Genomic DNA, 7,407 nt, shown 5'->3' on the forward strand with positions numbered 1-7,407 from the left:
CTGACAACTTCACCGAACTCCCATCTGTGAGTCAGACATCTGTCCTTTACAAAAAGATCTACACTTTTCGTCTCACTGCATTACTGCCCATTAAGTTTTGTGATAATTTCCATTGGTGGTGCACTGATTTATCTGCGCCAATTTTCTTAATTTTAGGAGATTGGTGATCGGCTGATATTTACATGTGAAGCAGATCAGCAGAGATCTAAAACAGCCACTGCCTTCTCCTGGTCTCCCGTTAGAGACGTCTGACTGACAGACCAGCCCACCAGGTCATGTCTGCACATTTGCAGTTAACAATAGTCACCCCACTGTTACCAACTCATTAACTTTCTTTGCTATATTTAGTTACATTTCAGACAAAAAAAAAATGGAACAGGCAGGTCAGGCTCTTTAAAAAACGGCAATCGGCCAGAAAACAGCAATCGGTGCACCCTTGATTTCCACAGTCCAGGGAAAATTAGTCTTAGTATTCATGAAAACAAAATCAACTCTTCAGTCTTTTTGGTGGGGTGCTGAATATCAATATATCTATTCAAAGGTAATCAGTGTCCTGATTGTTAATAATATGCAAGAAAAGCTGAAGCATGAGCAAACTGGTAACCTGCAAAAACACAAAATCTTACCAAGTATTTTAGTCTTGTTCCTAGTGCAAGTAAACTTGAAATAAGACATACTAATAGGTGACCTTTCATCAAGATATATCTGCTGGTTTTAAGTCAATAATTCCTTAATACTGGCGAAAAAGTACTTGTTCCATTGGCAGATTATTTCACTTACAACATGGGGAAAATGTCATGTTATGAGTGAAATAATCTGCCAACGAAACTAGAATTTGGTTGTTGGGTGACATCCTGGGTTTCCCGGGGTTGCTAGGTAACGGTGGAGTCCCGTTTATAGCGACATAAGCAGGGGTGAAAGTAAGGGGGTACGGCAGGGTACTGCATACCCCTAAAAGATTTAGAGGGGGTACGCAGTACCCTCAAGAGGGGAGCAGCTCTCTGCTGTAAAAAAAATCAATGGATTCACTGTGCAGCCGTGAGTTCACCCACTAATCAGCCGTGACTGATTAGTTTTTCAAGAACAATCTAAAACAGGACTTAATCAGTTGTTAAATAGCTTTTTTTCTCATTTCATATTGTTTCTGAACTGTTCGTGCTTCGATCTCGACATTAGATCACAAACTGAACGCCACCAGTACGCTGAGAGCAGCACATCCTCCTCTGACTCCTTATCAAGACGTTCGTAATTTTATTAAAGAACAACAACAACAAAAATCAACATAACGTGCTCAAATTAATGACCCAACAACAATAATAATCTCAGTGATTATTGTTTCAACAAGGTGTTGCGCAATTCTGTGCGTTTCGGTTCCATTATCAAAATAACGAGCAGAGCAGGAGTTTAAAATTAACTAATCAACCACCGCTGTGTTCATGAGAGGCTTGTTAATGATCGCAAAATAAATATCAAGCCTGAAAACCTGATATCGTAACGGACTGAATGTTTTTAACATAATCTCGGGTCGGCTTGTGGAGCGCAGGAGGTTGCCATGGCAACGGGTGTGCTTAAATGTCAGAGAGACGGAGAGTAAAAAGGTGCGAGTGGTTTAGAGTTGATCACCTGTTCAGGTTGTTTTACCTTTTTTTACTTTTGCATTGGCTCATCACAGCCGCTGTAGTTTCTGAACGTTCAATAAACGACAAACTTGGACTAATTACCTCGTTCTTTGTGATTATACGTCATTTACAACAAACATCAAACACGGTAAATATGTTTCATTAAGTATTTAACAAACGAATGGCTTCTACCGCGATAATTATGTGAAATTAAATTAATTGTCTGATATAAAAAATAGTTTGGTGCTTTGAGCTCAGAGTCTGAGAGGTTTTTCCTTTATTAAACAAATTTGTTTGGCCTCTTATTTAGTGGAAATATTGATGTTGATGAGATTTTCTCCAAAATAACCTTTTTCATCCTTTATAGCTCCACTTTTGAAAATGAGAAGCTAACATTCACAAATGACATTGAAATAAAATCCAGTCCAACATCTGGTTGGAGGTGATTCCTCTGGAACCTGTTGGAGGAAAAATATCCCATCTTCAGAAGATGAGCTTTAACCTAACAGAGCTCTGTGGTTCCTCCTGTCAGTATGAGAGTCAGGTTGAGGAGGCGCCATGTTAGGAAGAGAAGTGGAAGCTGCAGGATCTTCAGAACAGGTCATGATGCTGGGCTACTGATTATCCCTCTCTCTGGACACAGGATCAATAGAACCAGTTTAAAATCTAAAACGAATGGTTATATGCCAGACATGGAAAACTGGGATGTACTCCATGCCATGATGTTCAGGATTTAGGTCTCATGGCATCTCAAGGTGTCAACATTACAGCCAGTGGGCTGAAGGAAATACAGCTTTATTTTGTAGCGATTCAAGAGCTACCCAGCTTTTATCGCTTTGCAAAAAAATAAAAAATAAATAAAAAATACATAGATATATATATATATATAATTTTTTTTTTGTCATAGTACCCCCAATAATTTAAAACTACTTTCACCCCTGGACATAAGTGAAATAATCTGCCAGTGGAAAAAAGTATTATTAGTATTAGGCTGCGTTTTATTGCCTTATTTCATCCTGCATCTGAGCTTTTCAGGCAGTCTGAACAACGCAGGTCGGATTTGTTTTGAATGCGATCCAGGCCGCTTGGATGTCCGACACATATCTGATCTTTATGTGACCTGAATCTGAACGGCCTGGTCGCGGTCATCCGATCCGAAAGTCATTGATTCTCGATGAAAGTCACTATTCTGCGTCCCGATACGCGCAAGCGGGAAGAAAAGCGACAACGATGGCGGACGGTAATGAGGATTAAGTTGTTAATATGCTTCACCGGTTGGATAACAACTTCAAAATGGTAAGATATGCTACACTGTTAGCATCCACGTTTTCTGACCGTTGGTAAAACACAAGGCACGCTCTGTAGATGTGACGTTATTGCGCCCTCTTCTGCGCATGCGGGATACGTTCAGGGTCGTTTGTAGTTCACAATGGAGATCATATACAAGTCGCATAAAAAACTGGTTATTCCACCAAATATTGATTTCTAGACTCTTCCCAAGTTAAAACATTAGTATTGTTGTTTCTAAATAAATGTAAACTTTTTTTTTTTGCATTATTTGAGGTCTGAAGGAACTGCTTCTTTTTTTTATAATTTTTTATCATTTCTCATTTACTGCAAATAAATACAACATTTTTGCTTGTAATTTCAGAGACATGTTGGCAGTGAACAACCACGCCAAAAAAAATCTAATTTGACAAAAAATCCGACTTGGGTCACTTCAGGCTGCAGTGTGAACGCAGCTTTATTCTTGTATACTTCAGTGGACCTGACGTTGAGACGAAGACGACACAGTTAACTTGTACGATTTTTCTGAAAATGGTTGAGATCTGGATGCTTTACATTAACCAGGGTTCTGCTTTGTTCCAAACCCACCGAGGTCACTTTCAGTCATTCTCAAATGACAGGCAGAGACGAAACAGCGTGGATTCAAAATGCATTCAGCAGAGACCAGCCAGCCGCCCCAGGGACTGCGATGCCACTCCCGTTTCACCACCAATCTAAATCTGAGATGTGAATGAATCACCCAAGTCAGCAAAAGCTCTGAGGAGATAAATGACAGAGTGTGAGAGGAAGATGGAGAAAAACAAAGTTCAACCAGCAAAGGGAAGAAACGGTGAGATTCATTCTAATGAGGATGGTTCTTCTGAGAGGCAGGGGGAAAGAGGAGACAGCGCAGTATTATTTCCAGATTTCTGCTTTATTGAACATGCCACAGAAAATGGCATATCTACGCAGAGACGGGGGACAATCCGGCACATAACACAGAAACGACACCTCCGAGACACCCCGGCTAAAAACACCCACCATTGGCGTTATTGGACTTCATAAAAATTATGTTTTGATGCATGCAGAACATTTCTGTCTCGAGGCGACATAACAATTACCTCCCCCACCTCCAACAGCAAAGAAAAACTATGCAAACAGCTGAAAATAAGAGCCAGAGGAAATAAAAATAAATAAAACGGTCAGGTGACCAAAAAAGGCCTGATTGCGCAGGACAGATCTGATCATTTCATGCCTCTTTTTCCAAGTCACAATAATTTTATTCTCCCTCATTCATATTAGTTCACTTGTATTCGCCGCTCCTGACCGATGCTTTGATACTGCAGCTGGAAGATTAAATATCTCCCAGATTCACCATTAGCTGTTATAATAAATAAGAATAATTCCTTTGATTAACTGTAGTTTATTTACCGACTGCAACAAAAATAAGATCTGCTTGTCGTTCTTGAATAAATGCCTTTTACAAGCATTTAAAATTAAACTGCTGCTGCTGCCGGCTAATGGCCGACTGCATACGCAACCACCCTGCTAATAACCAAACCAATTCAAATTAGACATTTTTATTAGTTTTTATGAAAAGCTAGGAGGGTTTCTAAGAGAGAAAAAACACAAGTCAGCTGCTCAAAAGCAGCACAAATACTGTTATCACAGATAATTTGCACTCCATTATGCTAATTAGTGAAGCTTTCAGTCAGAGCCCTATGCGTCTTTCTGAAGTTATTTTTTCCAGCTTAATTTTCTTTTTAACACTTGGAATAAGCCCATGGCTGATTGCAGCACTGAAAAGTAAGACTGCAAACACACTAATTTATTTACTTGATTAAACTATCAGATGTCTGCTAAGTATTTTCACATCCTATGGCATGTTTAGATTTAAAGTAACCTTTTATTTAACCGAGGTTTCAATGCAACTGGGTTTCATATTCAGAAACCCAGTTTGAATATGATAGGAAATTAAATATTTGGAGGATGTCAAGAGGGAAACCAACCACCAGCTGGTGACCAAAGGTCAGTTGTAAAAATGATTTCCAGTTGTGAGTTTTTGGATGGATCAAAATGCAGACTGTACCTGGGAGGATGGATCATGTTAAATCTTTAAAGAAGAAAAATTGCCCAATTTGGCTCCCTGTTCTTCTCAGGGAGCCAGAGAAGAACAAAATCAGGAATCAAGGAGAAAATGGGATTAGACAGGAGAAACCAGCAAGGAGTGACTGAGAATGAGATGTATGAATGCTGGGAAGATTAAATGCTGAACAAGAAAAAATGGCTGATTGTAAACTAGTTGCAGGGGTAATGATGCGGTCGCACCGAACGCATCACACTTTAAGTTTGACGCATGTGCACTTTGAAGTCAGACGCTTGGCACTTTGCTGTAGGCGAGTCAAAATCGCTCCAGGGGAGCGTTGAGAGGAAACTCCTTGCCATATGTGTCCTTCAAACTCTTCCACCATCTCCTGCATATTTAGGCTAAATAAATACGTTTGTTTAACGTGACTCAACGTTTTTGGATAGCTCAGATGAGGAGAAATATTTTCAAACAGTAAAGGTTATACGTAGCTGACATTCCAACTTCCTCAACGATCCTCTTCCAAGCGAGGTCCTTCCTGCTCCTGTATCTGCAGTCACAACTTGATTGGTCGTTGATTTTAGGACGAGAGCAAGAGAGCTAGGATCCCCGCTTAAGCATAAAAATCAGCATTTTGAATTTTGGGTTGGATATTTGGGAGATTTCCTTTATAATCACCAAGTTTCAATCAGGATTATTATTATTCCTCAATTTAAAAAAGTTGTCTTTATTGAGAAACTAAATTTGACATAACCATGTAAGTGTTGTAACTTGAGTGTAACAAAAAAAAAAATTGAAGGGATTAATCACATTGAATCCTCTTCTCACTCCTGTTGTATCCCTTCTGACTTGTTGTCGCACCTCAAGTGGCAAATTCTGTCTCTGTGTGGCAAGTGTGGATCAGCTTAGCTCCAGAACTGGAGGCTGTTCTTTCTCATCCCAATAATTAGGATTTACACTCATTTCTTCAGCTCTACTCTGCTAAACTACACTTCAAGTAAAACTTTGGTGTAGTCAAAATTTTAGTTTCCCATGGCTCGCACAGTTTTTTTTTTTCTCGTCTGCAATCCTGTCTGCTCTGACTCCGTATCTCTGGGCTTTCTCTCCCAGCGGGGCTAAATCAGTCATCAGCCTCCTGACAAGTTTTCAATCAGCCCAAACCTCCTTACAATCAGCCTCGAGTCCTTCTCCTCTTCCTTTAGAGCCACCGTGTGTTTCTTGCCTCTGAACCTCTGGATAGTATCGACAGAAACCGGATCCATGTAAACACACAGCTCTGTCATGATAATGACTGTCATGTTAATGTGATATCAATAGTTTTATATTTCACACACGTACTATGTTTCTGGAAGGGGCTTAAACAGACTGGTAAAACACTGCTGCAATGTGAAGAAGATGAGATCTGGAAACCATGCACTTCTCTTTCTGTTATTCACAAAACATTTCCTCCTGCTGCTCTGTAATAAAGAAAGAAAATGGGAATTTTGCTGAAAGATCAAGTTACATGGTGCAAAGTAAAAAGCTTGCAATACCAACAAACAAAATAAAGGAGGTTAGGTTCTTTGATTAAAAAATAGCAAAACTCTTCCACGTCAGGCTTTAATAGTTAGCTATCAAAGCAAACTATCAAAGTTAACTATCAAAGCAAGAGAGTTACCTATCAAAGCAAGCTATTTACCTATGAAAGCCATCTATCACAGCTAGCAATCAAAGTAAGCTAGCAAGCTATCAAAGCTAGTTTTCAAAGCTACCTATCACAGCAGCCAGTTAGCTATCAAAGCAAACTAGCTAGCTAGATAGATAGATAGATAGATAGATAGATAGATAGATAGATAGATAGATAGATAGATAGATAGATAGATAGATAGATAGATAGATAGATAGATAGATAGATAGATAGATAGATAGATAGATATGCTATTGAAATATTTTCTTTTCAGAAGGTTAAAATTCATAAGCAGAATTGCAACACCTTATTTTCAACACTATCATTGGTTATGGTTGTTAGCATTCTCATGACGCAGCTTTGAGTGCTATGATGTTGTGTGGGGAAAACCAAGACGGCCTGTTATAACCTGTGTGACCTGTTTGAAGTTTGTTGAGGACCCAGATGCTAGCAGGAGAGCAGCAGGTGCAGGAGAAACAAGTTAATGATGACAGGAACCAGGAAACCAGGGAACCAGGGAAAGGTCGAGCCGACTACAGATAAAAGAGTGGAAAGATTTAAATGTTGGGGAGGTTGATGCTAGAGTAAACATAGATGGCGCTTAAACAGGCCATTTTATCTGAAAAAAAAAAAAGTTCAAACTGGTAAAAAGTTCTTAAAAACAAAAATATTTCAGATAAAAAGAATTGAAACTAAAATTATTTCAATCTGAATGAAGCTTAAATGCAGCAGATTTTATGAAACTACATTTAGAAATGCTTTTGTTTCAG

Source organism: Poecilia reticulata, chromosome 6 (genome assembly GCF_904066995.2).
Source record: "Poecilia reticulata chromosome 6, P_reticulata-male-v2, whole genome shotgun sequence".
Lineage (NCBI taxonomy): Eukaryota > Metazoa > Chordata > Actinopteri > Cyprinodontiformes > Poeciliidae > Poecilia > Poecilia reticulata.